The sequence below is a fragment of the Arvicanthis niloticus genome, chromosome 5, assembly GCF_011762505.2.
Source record: "Arvicanthis niloticus isolate mArvNil1 chromosome 5, mArvNil1.pat.X, whole genome shotgun sequence".
In the NCBI taxonomy this organism is placed as follows: Eukaryota; Metazoa; Chordata; class Mammalia; order Rodentia; family Muridae; genus Arvicanthis; species Arvicanthis niloticus.
This window is the reverse complement of record NC_047662.1, coordinates 3,549,495-3,572,691: the sequence shown is the minus strand read 5'-3', so window position 1 is coordinate 3,572,691 and position 23,197 is coordinate 3,549,495.

Here is a 23,197-nt window from a genome sequence, read left to right as displayed (position 1 = left end):
CTTGGTTAAGTCATTTGAAGTAGAAAAACTTATCTTTAATCAGAATCTTCTGAGGTGGGAAGACGCACTGTGAAACTGGACATCACCTTCTGCTGGCAGTTGATATGGGGACATGGAAGGAAGAAGCTTGCTCTCTTGGGCCGCTTGCCTAATCACTGCTGAGGACTGAACAGCTACGTGATTCTTGGGCTCTTCACTGATAGACAGCCATTGCTGGACTAGCTGGACCACAGCCTGTAAGCCATTCTAAAAAATGTATGTATATACATATATATATATAGATTAATATATAACTTATATAATATTATATATAATATGTGTGTGTGTCTGTGTGTGTCTTGAGTTGTGTGGCTGTGTTCCTCTAGAGAGGCCTGCCCTGCCTAATATGCAAGGCAGCTTCTAGAAGAAAAACCTCATTTGTCCTGATGGCTCCATCACAGCAGGGAGGTATGGCTGCAAGTGCCAGGTGTGGCGGCAGGGTCAGGAAGCTGAGGGCTCACACCTGACTCCAAACACGAAACAGAGAGTGAACTGCAAGTAAGCCAGGGGTTTTCTTATCAAAGCCAGGGATGTGCTTCTCCAGCCAGACTGTGCCATCCAAACCTCCCCAAAGAGCATCACCAACTGCAGACAAGTGTTCAAATGCTTGCCATTATTGGGGTGTTTCTCAGTCAAACCAGAACAAAAGGATTCCGCTCATGGCTTCTCATGTATGTAACATCAGGGTGGCAGGAACATATGGAAGAGGAGGAGCATGAGAGCACGTGGAAGAGGAGGAGCATGGGAGCACGTGGAAGAGGAGCATGGGAGCACATGGAAGAGGAGGAGCATGGGAGCACATGGAAGAGGAGGAGCATGGGAGCACGTGGAAGAGGAGGAGCATGGGAGCACGTGGAAGAGGAGGAACATGGGAGCACATGGAAGAGGAGGAGCATGGGAGCACGTGGAAGAGGAGGAGCCCGGTTCATCTCAGTGTGGATTGGAAGCAGAGAAAGCCAAGGCACCAGAGCAAGGCAAGTCCTTCAAAGATAGTTCCTCTAGCTGAGCCTGGTCTCTTGAAGTTTCCACCATCTCTCTAAACAGCGTCACCAACTTGGGATTATACACCCAACGCATGAAAGTGTAGTGACCGTCTCACATTCAAGTCATAACAGAGGAATCCTCATGAGCACAGGGCTTGCCTTGTTATTTCCTCTGAATGAAGAAGTCCCCGGGCAGCATCCCCAGCCACAGGGGATGTGCAGTAAGGTTTGTTTGTTTTGAGTTAATAATGCATTTCATTAAGATGTCTGTCCTAACTCCTCCACAAACTTCTTCTCGGCTACCTTAAGGAATCAAGGGCTGTCCGTTTACTGTACCCATGAGGCCTTGGGCAGGTTCCCAGCTGACAATGGGGCTAATATGGTGGAGAGAGAGGCTATGGCTAACAACCCAGCATGGCGGTGAACCTGTCTACACCCACTAACAAGATCTAGAGGGGAGAGCAACAGGTTCCTTCTTCTAATGTTCTGTTGGTTATTCTTACTGTACTGGGGATTGAACCGGGGGCTCATTCATGGTAAGCAAGTGCTATGCTATATCTCCAGCCATTGATTTGAAATATTTAAATCAACTCTGGGCCTCCTGCTTGTGTGTGGAGACGTGAGCAGCTGGTGCTGCAAATTCCTGCAGCTGCCTGTCACTCTGCTGTCATGGCCGCTAACTCTCTGGGATGGTAAACTTTTTCTCTACAGGTTGTCCTGGTCATGGTTCCTTCTCACAGCCTTCTCACAGGAAGTAATGAATATGAAGCCCCTCTAGCCATGATGGGGTTTGGACTCCGGCATCTTCGTTTGTGAAGCTGGAGTTTGCACGGGAGGCAGCTGCTGCTACATCTCTGCCTTCTGCTATTCCTCTCCCCTTCAAGCCGCAGCGCGGCCATCCCCTCACAAACCACACCCTCATAAATTTCCTGATCCTCAAATTACATTTCTGTCATCTGCTCATTCGACGTTTTATCACCTGCCGATAAAGGAAAGGTCAAAGTCAGTAATCCCTGATTTCGGAAGTGCTCAGTCACCCCTGATAAATGGAAACCCTTCTCTGAAAAGGCAAGATGATAACGTTAAAACAGGGGAAATGTTGTCGGAACCCTTTTAAGAGGGTGGTAACCTTTCAATTGGACAAACCGAATGACACAATTATGTCTTTCTTGAACTTTTCTGGTGTTGGGTATTAACGTTTTTTTAATGATTTGGCTCCATTTGAAGAACAGTCTCTATGCTTCGAGTGTCCTGGGAAGGAGCAAGCGACTTCTGCAGACTCAGGCAATTCCCGCGCTGTGAAAAAGCTCTTCCTAAAAATGACGAGACGGGTACAGAGTTGTGGGTGGAGTGAGAGTGGGGGACCCACTAGCTAGGCAGGGGGCCTGATTTCATCCAGTGCCAGCGACTTACTGTTAGTTCTCAAGTTTATTCAGTTGTGCAGCACAAACGCCATCTTGGCCCTCACATGAAGAAGCTGCTGCAATCAGGCACCGTGGTGGGCAGGAGGGCAGGAGGGCAGGAGGGCAGGGAGCTGTGGGCTGTAGGTCGGAGGAGAGCAGAACAGGCAACTCATACAGCCTGCTTTTGGGAACAAAGATGCCGTTGTCTATCTAGGGGTCAGGGGGTAATCCCCCCTCCTTCCATAGGTGTTAGGGCCCCCGAGGCTGACTGAGACATCTGTAGATGGAGTTGGGGATACCATATTGGAAGTGGAAGACACAGGTCTGTTTGGCTCTATTAGAGCTTTGAGGTTCCTGGTCACATCTGCCATTGTAGTCTGCTTTCTGTTGTCATAAACATCATGACCAAAAGTAGCTCAGAAGAGAGAAAGTTTTCTGTCAGATAGTACTTCCGTGTCACAAGTCAGTCATCGAGGGAAATCAGGACAGGGACTCAAGCAGGAACTGAAGCAGAAACCATCGAGAAATACTGCTTGCTGACTCACTCCCTGGATCATGCCTGGCAAGCTTTCTCATACAGCCCAGGACCGCCTGCCTAGGGATGATGCCGCCCACAGTGGGCTGGGTCTTCCCACATCCAACAGTCAAGACGCTCTCTCACAGACACGATCACAGGCTAGTCTGATCTGGGCAATTCCTCAACTGAGATAATTTTTTCATCCTAGGTGACTCTAGGTTGTGACAAATCAGAAACAAACACTAACCAGCTCATCGTCCACTTTCTCTCACTGATAGACCCACAATGCACTGCCCTACCCTGGAGACCAGCATCACTTCCTGGTCATGGTTGTGCATTTCAGCATTATGTTCTTACTGGAGGCTATAGAAGGTTTGGGTTTAGCTCCAAAGGTGGCCTTTGCTTGCCTCTCTCCTGTGTGATTCTTCTGGGACTGTGGGGCTCCTGGAGGGGTCAGTGGTGTTCATTTCCTTTGGAAACTAGCATCAGAAAGGATGCAGAAGGAGAAGTATGGGAGATGCCACTGCCATGGACATAGATAGCTGTGGGGATTTGAAAATGACCCTCCTGTGGAGACCTTTTATTATCTAGTTCACCAGTCACACAGAATTGCTGGTGAGCTCCCTGCTGAGGCAGGCTGGCACCTGGGAGGGGGGTGAGAGTCTGAGATAGGGTGGAAAAGGGATGGTGGAGAACCTGAGAGAGTTTGGCCAGCTCTAGCCCAAGGCTGTTAGCTCAGGTTCTGTCCCAGGTCCAAATGCAAGGCCTGTGTCAGGGAGAGGAAAGGCTCACATGGTTCAAGTGCCACAGCTTTGATGTGAACCTCAAGAGTGCCTTTGATAAAGTAGACCCCCAATAGGAGAGTGTGGAGATATGGGGTCCCCAACTATGACACCTGACACAAGGGGACCGACGGACACACAGCCAGCCAGCTACCTGCTGTGCTCTCCGCCTTCCCTAGCCCTAGCTGCTCCGAGGAAGCCTAGAGGTTCCCCACAGACAGGCCAACTGAACATCATGATAATCTTGTATTTCTGGAAGTTGACCCTGGGAAAATGCTCCCTGGCTGTCAGATGTCTCTCCTGTCTTGGTCTGGATTGGCGGTGAGGTGGATGAGGACATGGGAGGTGAGAGAATGGATGGAGTAGAGTTGGAGGAGCTTGGGGGTCCAGCCTGAGGTCTGGAGAGCAAGTGTCTATCCTTGTCACTTCATTCTATCCTGGCCCTTGAAGGATCTATCACATGCCCCCCAAATCATCAATTCAGCAGATGAGGTATGATCTTGTGCCACAGAGGTGGTGCACCCGCCTGGCTGTACTGAGAACAGGCAAGGAGCAAGGACATCGTGACCTCCTAAGGGAGCAGATACATCAAGTGTGCCCAGGTGCCGAGAGCGGATTTTTGTGGTGAGGAACATTGCTCTGCCTCGGGATGAGGGTGTATGCATGATGAAACTGTGTGCATGCACATGTGAACTTTGAAATACACTTATTTTCAGAGTGAGAGACACACACAGACTCACAGGTACAGATGCACATAGATATATCACAGATGCACATAAGACTTGTGTGCACGCAGACAGCCTTGTATGTGGACCCAAGCAACAATGCACACTCAGAGACACGCATACTCACACAGATGCGCCACAGACATGTGCAAGACACCTCTGTGCACAGACACACATTCACTGGCCCACACCCACACAAACTCACATCAGAGACACACAAACACTGTCCTGAGTGAACACATACACAGACATCCCAGTGTGTGTACTGCAGAGCACGCCAGTGTCTGCCTCCTGGCTGGTCTCTGCCGTGTAGTTACATGAGATGTTTCCACTGGGGTTCTAGCTGACTGTGTAGTCATCTCCATACTGCCTCTGCAACGTAACTGTGCCTGCAATTGTGAGAGATAAAGAATTATAATTTCGGGGCTGGAGAGATGGCTCAGAGGTTAAGAGCACTGGCTGCTCTTCCAGAGGACCCAGGTTCAGCTCTTATCACCACAGCAGGTGGTGCATAACTGACTGTAACTCCAGGTCCAGGGGTATGACAACCTCTTCTGGCCTCCAAGAACCCTTGCATGGATGTGGTGCACACAATACGCTCAGGCGTGCGCACACACACTCCTGAAATAATGAAGACATAAATCTTTAACATATATAAACTAATAGCTCACTACTTAATATGTTTCAAAACAATACATTTATTTCAATTGGATCAAATTGATATCAAATTACACTTAATTTAATATAGCCAATTAATATAAACAATGATTAAAGAGTCACCTGAAGGTGGCTTAAATGTTTGAACCACGCACTAGTGAAGTTTCTAATGATGTACATCTCTATTTATCAAAATATAGGCAAGGCTGGTGAGATGGATTAGCAGGCAGAGAGGCTTGCTGCCAAGTCTGGTGACTTGAGTTTCACTTCGGGGACTGACGTGGCCGAAGAACAGAATGGACTCCTCCCAAAATAGCCCTCTGGCCTTCACATGCACGTCGGACATGAGAGCAGAGGGTGAATGTGCATGCACACATGCAAACAGGCACACACGCACAGATACAACACTCGAGTGTATTAAAAATGTAAAAACCCAAGCAACCAAGCAGCAGGAAGTAGATCGGTGGCGGCTATCTGTAGGATCTGGGATGGAGGTGGCAGGTGTCGGGAGAAGAGTGAGACGGGTACTGTGTGTAGCTTTAATACCTTGCCTAAGCTTCGGGAATGGACGACACTACCAGACCCCACCCCCTTCCCTTGAATCCACGGATAAAAGACACAGACACATAGTTGTTCAATTCTAACTTGCCTTTTGACACAATTGCTGGCGGATACTATCTCCCACCTAGAAAAGCACGCCCGTATCAATATGCTTAGCTCTGCACCTCTCCACTTACCCTAAAGTTTAGTTGCTCAGTTACATCTAATCCCAGCTAAACACTTTCGACCTCCCACCTGTAGGAGGGGCCACAGGCCAGGGTTCCATCCAAGATCTCACCTCCCAAGCATGATGAACTCTCCTCTCCTTGCCTCCAAGGACCCGGAAGTCCCGCCTATCCCTTCTGCCCAGCAATTGGCCCATGGCTTCTTTACTGACAGAACAAGAACCAATTGGGGAACAGGACCTTAGCATCAGAACCATCCCTATAGACAGGGAAGAAGAGGTCAAGACAAGGCGGGACAGATGCAGTATGGCCCCATGCCTTGGTCTCTCCCCTCATTTCTGTCTGTGTCTGTTTATCTTCACCTACATATGGATCTTAGTGAGGGGAAGGTGACACCCGAGAGTAGTATTTATTGCTCCCCTGGGGACATTCCTCAGCATACAGCCACACAGCCTGTCTTGGGAACAGGAAGGGGCACATAGGATTCTCAGGCCTTTTCTTTCCTTGCCTGCCTCTCCAGCCCTTCTTGGCACCTTGGATATAAGCCCCTAGGGGAGGCACGTTTAGATAGCCAGCTGCTTAAAAACTGTGATGAAGCCTCCTATAAAACAAAGATCACAACAGGGGGGCATTTTATGTCTTGTTTTCTTTACAGCTCTTCTACACGGGACCATAAAAGTCACTGCAAAGCCGCCCTTTGCTGCCCGATTAGCTCCACTTCCGTGTTTGTAGAGGCTCCTGTCCCAGTACAACATAGGAAGGGGCCAGTGACTGCCTGTTGGCACTGAGCTTTCGAGAAAGAGACCCTGGTGGTCCAGCTGAGAGACGCAGAAAATGCGGAGAGGAAAGCAGTCTTCTACAGCACTGAGGGTCCTTCTCCCTCAGGGGTGCCGCCTCTTTGACCCCTGTCCTCGCTGAGGTCGAGGTGAGGGTTAGTGGTTGATGTCATGCTCTCTGAATCTGGGGCAGCCATTCTGGAGTAGTGGAGAATCGTTCTTCCTGGGAGGAGGTTCAGCTGGGAACACAAAGGTTTGAAATCATGAAGAAGGACCCATTCACTGCCAGTCAACACTAGGCCTCAGGCATCACTGAAATGCTGGCCCTTGCTTTCAGCCAATGGACCAGTTAATCACTGCTCTAATGTTGTGTGCCTGAAAGAAGGAAGCTGTGTCTTGGGCAAGCAGAGAGAAGATCGCCTGGTGTTTCCCTGAGGCCTCAGTGTGCCTCCATGCCCCTGACGCTTTAGTGTGGAAGGGTTTGCTTTATCCCAAAGAGTGCTGGGTGGTCCTGGCAGCCAGAGGGACGGGAGATAAGAGAATGTTCTAATTTCACATTTTGGTAAAAAGCAAGGTTGAGAAATCTCAAGCCAGGACGTGTTAGAACTGGAGTCTCGGCTTGGAAGCCCGTGGGCTCAGCATGCCCCATATTCATTATCCTCATGAGGATAACTTCATCTAGAAGCCTGGACCAAGAGTACAGGGATTCTTACAAGAGGCAATACTTACTGTACAACAGGGAAGTTGGATGGGGGGGGGAGGGAGGTCAGCATGGAGTAGCCTTTGGGTGTTGGACAGGCATTTCCACAGGCAGGAAACAAATCACTCCTCTATGTGACCTTCAAGGCTCCGAGGAGGGAAGATACAGAATTTTGCTTCTTAAATCAGAGCTGTTTGTTCAAAGTTGTCCTAGGCTATCCCTTCAGCACTAGCTGGCTGAGGGTGGACCAACTGAGGCAGGGCTCCCATATGTGGGGTGGAAGAAACTGGATTGAATGCTCAAGTGCTGTGGGAGGAGGTCTCAGGAGGCACAGGGGTAGCTCTTTACTGATGTTTTTTCCAACGGGGCTCTGGGACCTTTGGCCACCATGATTCCCTCTCATTCTGTGGGAGCTAAAAGACCACTCCCCTGAGCAATGAGACCCAGCAGTGAACCATGGACTCTTCACAGAGCTGCAGCTCCTGTGGACACGAACCCTCCTTTATGCTCGGCTCCTCTTGGAGGGCAGCGTCTGTCCTGTCCTTGGTTCCCTGTTTGTCAGTTAGCAAAGGTTAGCAGCCCCCAGGAGCCAAACCTACAGTCTTGTTCTATATCCTGTGCTCAGTGGTATTTTGTCTCACATGCAAACCACTCTACATTGTGAAGAGCGAGTTGGAGAGAAAATTCTGGAGAAAATGTGGCTCTCTAATCTGATGCTCCATCATGCCCCAGTGGTAGGAGTGCCATCCAGAGAGGTCATGATATGCCCTGTTCTGGAGTGAAAATGGCCACAGTTCAGAGTGCTCTGGGCTGAGTGGGGTGGAGGGTACACGGTGACTGTGCACATGGGGTATTAGTTAATTGCTTTGTTTTATTTATTAATTCAATGTTTTTGAAACAAGGTCTCATGGATCCCAGCCTGGTCTCAATCTCCCTATGTAGCAGAGGCTAGCCTCGAACTCCTGTTCCTCCTCTCAGTGTTTGTGATGTCATGATTCACCATCCCCTGGCGGCACCTTGACCATTGCCAGAACCGTCAGAGTACTCTGACTTCCTCTGGAAGTCATGCTTGCCCTGACTTTGGTGCTTCCTGCTCCCATTTTTTTTTTTCTTCTTTGGTCTTCTCTCCTGGGCAGCCATCCACTCAACCCATGTGGCTCCTGATGGTGGCAGAAGAGAAGAAATTTCCCAGGTAAAGGAGAAATAAATGCTTTCTGTTCCAATCTTCTGTTGCCCATAGCCCACTGTGTAATCAGCATATCTATTTGTGTGTGGATCTCTCTCTCTCTCTCTCTCTCTCTCTCTCTCTCTCTCTCTCTCTCCTTTTCTATCTCCCACTTTCCCTCCCTTTCCTTCTCCTGCTCTCTCCATCCTCTCTCTGTGTGCATGTGCATGCATGGTCATGTATGTGGAGGTCAGAGGTCAACACTGGTGTCTTACTTAATGGCCCCCCATCTTGGTTTTCAAAGACAGACTCTCAGCAAATATGTTACTCACCGATTTGACTAGACCAGTTGACCAGTGAGCCCAGTGGTCCTCTTGTCTCTTCTTTCCTGGTTCTGGGATCACAGATGTGTGTAAACACACCCAGCTTTTCACATGGGTGCTGGGGATCCAAGCTTAGGTGCTTGTGCAGACATTGTACAAGCCCAGCCATCTCTCCAGCTGCCAGACTTTTGTTCACAGGGAATGGTGGATGTATTTACAGACTGCATTTGCTTACTGAAGACTGTGCTCCCAGGAAGGACACCATGGCACGGGCTCTGTAAAGAGAATGGATGTCAGACATGTAAAAAACGAGTGATATCATTTGCTTTATAACGACTTTTCTTGGAAACATGAATGCACCAAACACACAGAAATGAGCTGTTCCGTTGGAGGTAGGGGAAAGTGTCCAGCCCTGGCCACTGAAGTGGCCCCGAAGCAACTGTCAACCCCATTGCTACAATTAGAGGGAAACTGTGTGGAAAGTTTTGGACTGCAGCTTGCCAGTAGGCCAAGGCTTCCTGTAAGCGTTTACAGCCCAATTTATTCATTTAACTAACATTTTACGGGGTATCCGCCGTATGCCAGGACTTGTTAGGTATTTGGGACATGGCAACAAATGAGAAAAGACAAAGTCTGGCTTTTATAGATCTGCGGTCCAATGGAGGGGCTGGGACGTATTGCTGCTGTGCCATGTGCAGGGCAGGAGACAGAGGGATGGGCTGGAATGGGCTGGAATGGGCAGGAAGGCACGTCTTCATGGGGTTATGTAAACAGATCAAATGCTGTCCTTGTTTCTCAGGCTCTCACTGCCTGGAAAGAGGCCCTCAAATGCACAAGATTCCTGAGATGTTCAAAGAACAGTGGTCTCTTGGGGGGAGGCTGGCTGAGGCAGGAAACTCAGTAAGGGGCCTTGGCCCAGTTGGATGTTTGTAGGCTGACATTTAAGGGCTAGCCTGGGACTAAGTGTCACTTACAGGGGTCACTGCATCCTCAGTGTGGGCACAAGAACAACTTTGGGGCATTACTGAATATCTCAAGAGCCCGAGACAGAGCTTGAGAGTTCTCCACAGCCGGCCCCCCCCAGCCTTCATCCTCAGCCGAGCCTCTCAGGACCACAGAGAGCTCCAGTGTGGTTCAAAACCAGTGCAGAACGGCCCAGTGTTCAGGGCTAAGACATCAGAGGACATCCTGTGTTCTTCTCTCATATGCAGAATGTAGACTTTAGGAAGTAAAGAGGACTGTTTCAGAAGTATGGATAGAAAGGGTCACAGGCATGATTAGGACCGATGTACACACGTATGTGTATACGGAGACACATGTGCATGTGAAGGTCAGAGGTCAATTCAAGTGTTGGTCTTCCACCCCCCTTGGTTTTTGAGACAGGGTGGGTATCTTACTGGTTTGGACTGTGTAAGCTAAGCTGTCTGCTCACCCAACTCCAGGGATTCTCCTGCCTCCGCCAGCTCAGTACTTGAGTTATTATTATAAGCATACATACACCATCATGTATGGCTTTAAAATGCTTTTTAACATTTATTTATTTTATTTACTCCCCCTCCCCCAATCTGTGTGTGTGCATGTGTGTGAGTGTGTGTGTGCATGTGTGAGTACATGTGTGTGCATGTGTGTGTGTGCATGTGTGAGTACGTGTGTGCATGTGTGAGTACATGTGTGCGTGTGTGCATGTGTGTGTGTGTGCATGTGTGAGTACGTGTGTGCATGTGTGAGTACATGTGTGCATGTGTGTGTGCATGTGTGTGCATGTGTGAGTACATGTGTGCATGTGTGTGTGCATGTGTGTGCATGTGTGAGTACATGTGTGCGTGTGTGCATGTGTGTGTGTGCATGTGTGCATGCATGTGTGCATGTGTGTGCATATGTGCGTGTGTGTTCACGTGCATGTGTGTGTGCTTCACAGCACACATGTGAGCTGAGAGGACAACTTTTAGCAGTTCTCTCCTTCTACCATGTGGTTCCTCTGGATCGGTCTTGACAACACAAGTTTTTACCAACCAGGTCATTTTGCTGACCCATGCCTGACTTTCTCTATGGGTTCTGGTGGTTAAACTAAGGTCCTTATGCTTGCAAGGCAAACACTTTACTGACTGAGCTAACTCCTCCTCCTATTATTTTGTACAGCAGAGTAATGAAGGAAAGCCCAGTGTCTAAGTTGGGGTTTCTATTGCTGTGAGTTGTGGTTTGAATAAGAATGGCCCTCATAGGCTCATGGCGTTGAATGCTGAGTCACCAGGGAGTAACTGAAACTCTTTGATAAGATTAGATAGATTTGGAGGTGTGGCCTTGTTGGAGTGGCTTTATTAGGGGAGGTGTGGCCTCATTGGAGTGGGTGTGGCCTTGTTGGGGGAGGTGTGGCCTTGGAGTAGCTGTGGCCATATTGCATTGGTGAGGCCTTGTTGAAGTGAGTGTGGCCTTGTTAGGGGAGGTGTGGTCTCATGGGAGTGGATATGGTCTTGTTGGGGAAGGTGTGGCTTTGTTCGAGTGGGTGTGGCCTTGTTGGGGAGGTGTGGTCTTTTGGAGTGGGTGTGGCCTTTTGGAGTAGGTGTGGCCTTGTTGGAGGAAGTGTGTCTCTAGGGGTGGGTTTTGAGGTTTCAAAAGCCCATTCTAAGCCAAATTCTCTCCTTGGCCTGTGCATCCACATGGAGCTCGTGTCTACTGCTCCAATGCTGTGCTCCTCACCATAATGATAATGGACTGACTCTATGACACTGTCAGCAAAGCCCCCATTAAATGCTTTCTTTTATAAGAGTTGCCTTGGTCATGGTTTCTCTTCACAGCAATGACTAATGTCATTTAGGGAGGAGATGGTTTACTGCAGCTTATAGCTCTACAGCACAGTGTACCACTGAGGCCACTCAAGCTGAGGCCTGAAGAGTTCCGCTTGTTGGCTTGCTCACTGTGTCTTGCTCAGGCTCCCATCCTTGTGGGGTGGCACCACCCTCAACAATATGGGTCCAACAATTAATTAAGAAAATACCTACAGACCAATCCAGTGGGGGCACTTTTCCAAGTCAGATGATCTCTTTTCAAATGACTCTAGTTTGCATCAAGTTGACGTAAATTAGTCAGTACACCCATACCAAAGCATGAGATGTATCAGGAAAATGGGGTGAGGGAGACTGTAGGCTTAGATATTTGAAAGCCTACTTTTAATAAGGGTTCTCAAATGCTTTGACCCCTCTCCTAGCCCACTGTCCAAAGGTAGGGGAGAAAAGATGGCAAATAGGACAAGGGGGTGTGGACCTGCTTAGCAGTAGTTTCTTGGGGTGATTCCAGTCTCTGTTGTCAGAATACCAGCAGTCCAGTTGAGTAGTGACAGGACACCAAACACAAATCAGGCAGCGCTGGCATGATCCAGCAGAAACAGCTAGGCTTCTGCCACCTAATTGGCATGAGTCGGAGGCAGAGACCAGGACCAGATGAAACACCAGGAGAAGTTCTCTGCAGTGCCTCTCTCGACGAAGGGGAGATCAGCAAAGGTGTAGACGCAAGACCTACAAAGCGCTGCAAACCTAGCCACGCGAGCATGTCGTTGCTGTCTGTTGAGTCCTAGCTATACTCCCTCCAAACATCACGCGTCCTCCCACAAGTCTTGCCCCAGCAAAACACCACGTAAGTCTGTATATCGCCTGACATATCCAGAAACTCTCATTTCAGTGGGTGGCCATGGGATGCCATGTACTCCCTCCATTGTGCTTGGATGAAACAGACCCCTGGGATGGGAGTGTCTGTAACTGAGCAGGTGATCACGGTGATCTGAGAGCAATCTTCTGTAAAACAAAGAGTCTTCCCGACGAAGGCAGAGCCAGCACACCATAAAACACATATATTGAAAATGTAAATATCTCAGTGTCCACTCTATCTGATTATCATATTGAAGTCCTAATGCCCAGCATCTCAGAACATGACTGTGCTTGGAGAGAGAGTCTTTAAAGCTGTACAAGGTCATTCGGGTGGGCCCCATGCCACCTGTCACCCCCACAGTGGAGAGGAGGCCAAGACTCACATGGAACGAAGATGATATGGGAAAGTGAAAGAGACGAAGGCCAGGAGGGAGGTCTTGGGAGGGGCCAATCCTGCAGCACGGATCTCATGAGAAAAGAATTATTTTTAATTATGTGTATCTGTGTGTCTCCGCATGCATCTGTACACATGTACATTCAGATGCCTGCAGAGGCACATGTGCATGCACGCATGTGCACTGATATAGAATAAATCAATGTGATCAATAAAAAAAGAAAGGTCAGGCTGATTTATCAGTGGGACTGCACTGAGCCTCCAGACCCTCATCAATAACATGATGTGCTGGGTCTCACACATCTTGTCATCCATGGACATAGCATGTCTCTCCAGTTAGTTACTGTGTGTGTGCATGTGTATATATCTGTGTGTGTAGTCTGAGTTTGTGTGTGTGCACATGCAGATATGTGGTGTGCATGTGTCTCTGTGTGTTGTGTGTGTATGTGTATGTGCAGTCTGAGTGTGTATCTTTATGTGTGCATGTGTGTGTGTGCACATGCATGTGTGTGGTGTGTATGCATGCATGTATGTGCATGTGTGTGTGCATGTGTGTATGTCTCTCTGTGCATATAGTCTGAGTTTGTATGTGTTTGTGTGTTTATATGTACAAATGTATGTGCACAGGCAGGTGTGTGGTATGCTTGTGTCTCTGTGTGTGTATCTTTGTGTGTATATCTATATGTGCACATGTGTGGTGTGTATATGTGCAGTCTTAGTATGTTTCTTTATGTGTGCATGTGTGAGCATATGTGCACATGGATGTGTGTGGCATGTGTGTATGCATGCATGTGTGTGTGGTGTGCATACATGTTTCTGTGTGCATGTGTGTGTGTGCCTGTAGAAGTCAGAGGACATCTTGGTTATTATAACTTAGGTGCTGCCCACTCTTCTGTTTGAGATGGGGTCTCTCATTGGCCTGGAACTTCACCATATAGGCTTGACTCGAGTCCAGCCACTTTCCAGGGCTCCTTCTGTGTCTGCCTCCCATTTCTCCACTGCTGGGGTTTTAAGTATGTACCTCATTGGGATTTTTATCTTTGTGCTGGGATCCGAACTCGGGTTCTTGTGTGTTTGAGGCATCGCTTTACCAACTAAGCCATCTATCTCCCTGGCTCTTACGGCATCTTTGGTTTCCCTCAGCGATGATTCTTAGTTTGCACTGCAGACATCACACCTATTTTAGAAGTTGTATCTTAAAGTATTTCTTAAATGTCATGGCAAAGGACATTGTTTTTTGAGTTTCAATTCCTAGTTTTGTTGTTCACTTTTATATAGAAACACAATTAACGTTTGTAAATCGAACTCCCATGACCCTGTTAAGTTCACTTGTCTGCCCACAGCACCCGTGGCCATGCGGTGATCTCATCCCCACACTGGGGACTTGTTTCTTCTCTGTTTTCTATTGGTGCAGTCTGCCGAGAGCTTGATCAGATGTATCTATCGTCTTACTTAAGATCAAGTTTTGTTTTTATTGACTGTTCTCCACTCCCTGCCTCCAACATCAGTCCTCACTGTCCTTTCTCAGCTTACCTCAGGCTTGATTTCCTCCTGGGTGGTGAGCTCAAAGCAATGGGCCCAGAGACCCCTGACTTGTGTGAAAGCTGGCTAGTTATTCCAGATGATCAGAGTCCCTTCTGAATTTTGTTCCGGGCATTTTTCCATTGAGTGAGGCAGTTTGCCATCCAGCTGGTGTAGGCAGGTGACATTTTACTTCCTGTGTCTGAAAAATGGACCCTCTGTGTTCTCCAGTCATTCTTGACACACGTGCAGTGACTTGGTTCTTTTGGTGACCTTATGACACTCCAAAACTCTTGCATATGCTGTCTGCCTCAGTCCCCTAAAACTCTGAGCTGAGCTTTCTCAGTTCAAGGAGCCCACTGTGCTGTGCCTGGGCCATGGCCTGGAAGTTCACTGTGGTCAGATGGGGCAACTCAGGGTGCACTTCCCATGTCCGAGAGCTCTTTGCTCAGCACCATCCTGTTCCAGGCTTGAGCATTGTTTTGGGCAGTGCTGGTGTCTTAGTCAGAGTTTCTAGTCCTGCACAAACACCATGACCAAGAAGCAAGTTGGGGAGGAAAGGGTTTATTCAGCTTACACTTCCACATTGCTGTTCATCACCAAAGGAAGTCAGGACTGGAACTCAAGCAGGTCAGGAAGCAGGGGCTGAGGCCACGGAGGGATGTTACTTACTGGCTTGCTTCCCCTGGCTTACTCAGCTTGCTTTCTTAAAGAACCCAGTACTACCAGCCCAGGGATGGCACCACCCACAATGGGCCCTCCCACCCTTGATCACTAATTGAGAAAATGCCTTACAGCTGGATCTCATGGAGGCGTTTCCTAAAGGGAGGCTCCTTTCTCTGTGATAACTCCAGCTTGTGTCAAGTTAACACTCAAAACCAGTTAGTACAGCTGGGGATTGTGTTCCCAGGCAACTGTGCGTGCCAGAGAAATGCTGTGCCCTTGGTCTTCTTGTTACAGCCTCTCCTTGGTCTCTTCATCTGTTGGTCTGACTTGCAGGCTCCCTCAAGTTCTCACTGACTTGCTACACCAATCTCAGTATCTGTCAGTCTCCATGACAAGGGGTCTGTTCCTCATGACACACTAATTTACTCCTCTAGAGCATGTGTTTATGCATGCGTCCTAAGTGCTCCCTGCATCCTGAGTGCTCCCTGCATCTTGAGTGCTTTCCCACCCCGCCTCATCTCCTCCTTCCCCTCTTTGAGAACAGCAAGCCTAGCTTCTTTGCCACAGGCTCACATTGCACAGAGACACAGTTTCTTCCTCATTCACTGGGTGGAAAGATTGGGCTAGCGCTTGGGAAGACGGGGCTAGCACAAGCTAGGTCTCCCATGTATATGGCTATGGCTCAAGAGCAGGAGAGAGGCAGCTATGGAGTGGACTGCAACCCTTGGCCCCTCTTATGACACTTGCTACTCTTTGGTTCCAGGCTCGTCAAGGGAAGCCTGGTGGCACTTGATTTGGTTATCATCTTCCTGTCTTTCCTGTATTTGGCCAGGTGGATGTTCCAAGGCCCAGACACTGGGTATAAAGAAGTGACTGCCCAGTTAGTGTGTATCTCTCTGCCCACTATCTCGCTGGAGTGGTGGCTGCCAGCCCTAATCCCTGCCTTTCAGGTCACATAAACCACGCTTGACGACACAGTCGCATTTGCCAGCTGACGCATACAGCTGATCCTGTGATCTATCTGCTCCGAACCGGGCTCCCTGGGCGCCATGATGGTCCTGAACAAATCCAGACAGCATGTCTGCCCTGGATGTTGCATGGACAAATGTCATTTCAGCTCCTGAGAGGGTTTCTGTGCCGCACTTAAGGACGTTTATGGGTTGGTGGTGACATTTCCATTTTAATTTGCTAATTATTATTGGTGAAATTGAGAGGCGACTCTAGATTTATTGGCATTTCACAGTCTGTTGTGTCCCGTGTACAGCTGTGAATCTTAACAGCCAAGAGGGCAACCTGCCCTGCATGGTGGATATTAACCTGCTCAGTTCCAGGGGATCACCGGCTGCTGTACGTGGCAGTGCTCCCCAAGCTGGGGCTGCATGAAGAGAGGGAGACTCTCTGCCAATCAAGCCTGCCACCATCTTCACTGAGATAGATTCCTTCTTGGAAGACCAGGCAGGCATAGGTGGGGCTTGGCTGCCAGGATGTTAGTGACAGTACATGTGGGGCCTGGTTCTCCCACAGTGCTACAAAAAAGGAAAGAGTGTTCTCAGAGGCTCTGTTGTTACTAGTGTTGTAATAGGTCAGTGCTTCTTGGCCATGTTATACACACACACTCACATGCACACACACACATGCACACACACATATGCATATACATATGCACAACACACACATATACACATATATACATACATTCATAAACGTATACATTCAGATGTACACATGCATACAAAAAGCCACCACACATGTACACACAAACACACACATGCACACATATACACTCATACACACATAGGTACATACATATATACATGGATACACATATATACATACGTAGACAATGCACACATGTACACATGCATACACATATTCATACATACATCACACATGTGCACACATATTCACACACCACACATGCACGCTCACATGCACACATATGCACACACATACACACAAACACACACACACTTCTTTACATTGATGGAACCATGCCTTTGAATGTTTCTGCACTGCCCCCTTGCTGTGTTGATAAATTATCTTGTTCTGTGCATTTTCTGATAAGCACAATCCCTTCTTCCTCGATCACGTCACAGCTTCCTCAAAGACGGGCAATGCTGGTTTTCTAGCTCTAAGCTCAGTTACACGAGTCTGGGCAAACGGGCAGTGTGTGTGTGCTATGATAATAAACAAATTGGACTCCCGTGTCCCCAACTGTTTATAAGTCAGGAAATCAATGGCAAATGCAGGAAAGGTCTTTGATAAATTATAGCAGTTGAGGAAACATGGCAGCTATTAAAAATTATGCTTAGGAACCTATAATAACACGGGAGACATGCAGACCATAATATTAAATGGAAAAGCATGTGACAAAATGGGTCACCCATGATGCTCAGGGGCCAGGCATGTGATGCTTTTCTTACTCATTTATACCTCGTCCCAAAAATGAGTGTAAACAGGGCAAGTGTGTGTGTGGAGTCAAGCAGCCCTCCTGGGAAAAACACATCAAAACACATTGCTTGACTCTTCTTCACTGGTGGCCTCAGGGAGAGGGCAGTGCCGGTCTTGTGTGTGGCACTTCACTGTCCACAGCCATGAAGAAGCCCTGAGGAAATCTGGGATCCTGCATCTACCTGAGGTACTGTGAGGGTCAAAGATTGTGAGCCCCCTGTCTGCTATGATGACAGCATACACAGAGCTCTGCTCTGAGTCTCTGCAGTGAGAGGGTTTGTGTCCCTTGGAGCCTGCACCTCATTCCGACCTCATCCTGTGCTCCCTATGGATGCTTCACCAGAGGAAAGTAGCTAACTCTGATCATGGCCCATAGGATGAAGGGCATAAACTTCTGATTATTATTATTATTAATATTATTGTGTGTGTGCACTGTGTGTGGTGTACATGTGTGTGCATTGGTTGCATATGTGTGGCTGTACATGCATGTGATTGCATTGTGTGCGGACACGTGTATGTCTGCACGTGGAGGCCACAGGTTGATGTTGAGATGTGCCCTCAGTCATCCTTCCACTTCATTCACTGAGGCAGGGTCTCTTCATCAAACCCAGAGCTAATAGATAAGCCTAGTCTTGTTAGCCAACTTGCTCTGGAAATCCCTTGTCTCAGTCTTTGGAGGCTGGAAACATGGGTGATGTGATGGTTTGAATACATTTGGCATATAGGGAGTGGTACTGCTAGGAGGTATGGTCTTGAAGTCCACCCTCACAGTGACACACTTCCTCCAACAAGACCACACCTCCTAACAGCACCACTCTCTATGGGCCAAACGTATTCAAACCACCACTGGGCATTATGTAAGTTATGGGGTGTCGGATAACATCTAAGAAGTCTCAACATCGTTGAACCTGGGACCGAGCCAGAGAGCAGAGAGTAGCTACCTATCCAAGGTCCTGCAGGGTTGGGCTAGGGGTTGGTGGGTGGGGACTAGTGTTATGCGGGATGGGTGGGATCAGCATGACATGGGTGGGGCCAGCAAGGCGGGGCCAGCATGGTGTGGCTTGGGGCCAGCAGGACTCATATTTTATCCAGGGTTCCTTTCCGAGGCCCTAACAGTTGCCTGCAGAGATCTCCAGGGCACCCCACGTGGGATTTCAGTCTCGGACACCCAGACGACTTTATGGAAACTGTAAAGTCAAGCTTTCTAATGCTGTGATGAAACTCCAGGACCAAAAACAAACTGGGGAGCTGGGCGGTGGTGGCGCACGCCTTTAATCCTGGCACTTGGGAGGCAGAGGCAGGTGGATTTCTGAGTTCGAGGCTAGCCTGGTCTACAGAGTGAGTTCCAGGACAGCCAGGGCTACACAGAGAAACCCTGTCTCGAAACCCCCCCCCCAAAAAATGCAAACTGGGGAGGGAAGGCTTTCTTTCAGCTTACAGTTTGATGTCCCAGTCCTCCACCTCATCAACGGAAGCCAGGCAGGAGCTGACGTAGAGGCTGTGGAGGAGTGTGGCTTCAGGCTTGCTCTTCATGGCTCTCTCAGCCTGCTTTTTTTTTTTTTTTTTATACCATCCGGGACCACTCAGTCAAGGTTAACATCACCCATTGGTCACCAATTGATTGCGGCTCGCTCACGGGGCAATTTGGTGGGGAAATTTGCTCAATGGAAATTCTCTCTTCCAAAATCACTCTAGCCTGTGTCAAGCTGACATAAAACTTGGCAGCACAGAGCCTTGGAACGTACTGCTCTCAGCCTTTAACATGGGGCTAGCAGACAGGAGCGTCAGAACTGAAGCTCTCAGAGCTGGTATGGATGCCAAAGGGAGGGGCCCTGCCCACACTGGGTTGCTGTGTTCATCTGACTGTCCCGACTGGGGTTACTGTGAGCACCTGCAGCTGGCTATTCTTTGTGCCAACAGAAAGGATAGTAGGTAGTGGAGTCCAGGAGCCCGCCCCCATGCAGCCCAAGCCTCTCACTGACTCCCTTGCTGGGCAATAAATGCCGCTCCCTGGTATTCAGGAGGCTGGCATGGCAGAGTTTGTGGGTCACGGGCTGTGGGAGTGGGGAGAGCTCCCCTGGGCTGAGAGAAGAGAGCATTTCTGCAGCCTGTTGATGGATTGAGATCTAATGGTATTGCAATTGTGTGTGCAAAGGAGGGCCAGGCGGATGAAAAGAGCGATTTCAGACCAGAGCACAGAAATTAGTTTGTGAGAGCCTGGGTGCTGGCTGAAGAAGTCCCATCTGTCAGCAGGACAATCTCTCAGCACCACCTTCAAGATTGATCCAGAATCCACTAGCTCCCAGCGCTGCTCAGCCGCTACCCAGCCGCATGCTCCCTGTGCCTCAGCCTCAGTGCGCCACAGGAATCCTTAGAACCCCACATCACCGTGTTATACTCTGCTTGTCTCCACACCATCCAGTGTCTCTGCCCAAGAGGACTGAATGGTATCCCTCCAAAACCCACATCTACCTGTGGGAATCTGACATCACTTGGAAATAAGGTCTTTATGGGTGTGGTCTCAAATCACAAAGTGCTCTGTATCCTCGCAGGAGAAAACAGGACTCAAGTGCTCTGTATCCTTGCAGAAGAAAACAGGACTCACAGATTCAAATGAGGGAGGCAGATTTTGGAGTGGCTCAACCACAGGTCAAGGACGCTTCTGCTACTGGGAACTGAAGAGGTGGAAGGGGTTCCCCAGAGCCTGTGGAGGGGAACGACCCTGCCTAGGCTTTGATACAGAACCTCTGGCTCCATAGAAGTACTGTGCTGTGTGTACAGACTTGGTTGACAGGAGCCGTAGGAAACAGGCATTGCCCAAGGGCTTAGGGGAAGCCTATATCCTAGCGGACCCCAAGGTCCTTCAGAGCATGTTCCTGTACCGCCTACTTTTATGTCAACTTGATAGAGCTATAGAGGAAATCACAACTGAGAAAATACCCCCATCAGACTGGCCTGTGGACAAGTCTGTAGGGCGTCTTCTTGATGGATGGTTGATGTGGGAAGGCCTGCCCCATTGTGAGTGGTCCTAAAGCAGGTTGAGAAAGCCGTAGGAAACAAGCCAGTAAGCAGCACCCCTCCATGGCCTCTACTTCAGTTCCTGGCTCCAGGTTCCTGCCAGGAGACCTGCCTTGACTTCCCCTCAGTGATGGATTGTGTCCTGAGAGTTGTAAACTGAAATAAAATCTCTTTCCTTCCCAAGTTGCTGTTGGTCACGGTGTGAATCCCAGCAATAGAAAAGCCACAAGGACACTCCAGATTCCTGGTTCTGAATCACATCTCTCCACTATGGGGTAGGGCTGCCCACCGGCTCCTTGTTGATAACTCATGCCTGGTGCAGAGGAGGGTTTACTGAAATCTATTGGAGGAATGTTCTGGATTGTCTGCCTTATACACTCTAGGGCCCAAGGGGATGTTGAGCCTTGTAAGATCTGTTCCTGTCTCTGCTCCGAGCTGTGAGACGCAGGACACCTTGCAGCCATGTTGTGAGCAGTAATGCTGGATGTGTGGTGTATGTCATAGTTTGTGAGCACGTGGGATGACTCACACTACACCCGTGTAGTGTGAACTCTCATCTAATGTATAGAGGGAAAGGTCAGATGTCTTCGCACAGAGGGACCAAGTATGACTGCCCATCTACTGGTGTTCATCCTGTGACCACTGGGCCACAATCTGTCTATTTTAACACCTCACTGAGCCTAGCCATGTCCCTGCAACACAATCTCACTCTTTCTACTTAGATGGCACTAGGTTCACTGTCCCGGTGGGGGTTTCTGATTGTATCAGGTTTTCACAATCAGTGTATTGATATCACCTAGCCCCAGTGGTCATCTCCCTCCCCATCAGCTCTGCAGTGAGGACAGCAGGATCCAGAGCCAGCACCTCTGAATGTGGAGGTTGGTGGGTGGTTCTGTGCATTCAGCATTAAACAGACTTTAAAGAGAAAGGGCACAGGAGAGATTCAGATTAGCTGATTGCCAGGGACTCATGCCCTTGAGAGATGGGGGGTGGAGGAGAGCCACGCTGGCCCGTTTCTAGGATCTGTGGATGATGTTCAGGCTCCTGCTTCAGTCTGCATTGGTCATTTCATTGTCCGATAGTGTTGTGTCCCAGCAAGAAGATGGATGCAAAGAGCTGCCCCGGGGAATGTGGTAGGGGTGACATTTCTGCGGCAACCCCTTCAGAAGCCGGGGCTGGTGATGGGTTCACAGCTTTCTATCCTCCGGCAACCCTTGTCAAGTCATTGAAACATAGTCCCTGGGTACTTGTTACGCATTTTTGACAGTTGCCAGGTACAAACCGAAGGTACGTGTGTGTTCTCTCACTCGGTCTGGCCATTGTCCTTCATGATTAGACGTGAGAAGTCACAGGGAACAGAGTTAAGTCCTTGCAAGTAGGTACGGGCTATACTTTGGATCTGGTGTTGGGGTCCTGAGCCTGAGCTTGACCGTGGGACCATGGTATCCCTCATGTAGGAGTTTTCATTAGACTGGGTCTAAAGGAGCAGCCAAGCTACCTGCTCCCATGAATGCTCGCTGGGCCTTCGATGTTCCAGCTGCTAGACGGCTCCTCTGTGAGGAGCTGTGAGCAGATCTCCCTGTTGAGTCCTCAGAATGATGTGTCTAAGTGGCCACTGATCAGAAGCTCTGAGAAGCCAGGGCCCTTTCCTTCAGTGCGAGCTTGTCACTCCCTGCTGCGTGGATTTCTCACAGATACTTAGCCATGTCAACTTCTCCTGTTGTTCCAAACCCACTTGAAAGTGACTTGGGGTTGGTGTCTCACAGGTGTTTGCTGGCCCGAGAGATCAGTTTGTGAAGCCACCATGTTCCTGCCTGAGTGCCCGCTGCTCCCCTTATCCCCGGATGAGGGTGAGTTTTCTCTCTCCCTGAGGGGCCCAGCCCAGCTGGCTCGGAGTGTTATCCACCCTCTTTTCTCTCTCCCCGATTTGCTGGTGGCTTGATGGCCGACACAATTCCGGATCTGCACCTTTGATGTAACGAGGGCATTAGAGACGGGAGACGGAGGTAGAAATCACTTTTTAATGCATAAAACATAAATACAGGGAAAGTGCACAAATGAGCCATAACTTTCCCTCCTTTCATGGTCAATAAAAATATCCCTGCAATCTTTCCTCATTAATTTGGGCCACGATGAAGCCATGGGGCTGGTGATTTTCCAAAATGCTTTCTGCAGAATAATGAGGCTGTTTGTTAACATGGAACGGGCAGGAGGGAGCAGTGGCTACGCGGTTTCCATGACAACTCCAAGGAGAGCTGAAGGCTCAGCCAGCGAGAGCCAATCCCCTACCCACAACCCCAAATGCCAGGGCAACTGGGGTCCCAGGATTCAGAGATGAGGCCATTGGATGCTGTGTCAGCATGCGTGTCTTCAGGTGGCGTGGAGAGGACCCGAGGGCTTCAGAGAAGCGATCTTGGATATGAAGGGACTTGTGCAGTTTACGACTCATGGCTGTTGTGTGTAGTCTGGCTTCACACCATGAGGATGAAGGATGGCTATTATCAAGACAAGCAGTTATAAGTGCTGACAAGGGAGTAGCAACAGGAACCTGTTAGGGGAGTGTCCCATGGTGAGGCTACTGCAGAAATCACTATGGCAGTCCCTCAGAGGTTAAGGGCAGAGTCACCATGAAGCCTGGCAGTTCTGAGCCTAGGCACCGACCCCATAGACCCAAGAACACAGGACCACTCAAACCCTCATATGCACCGTCT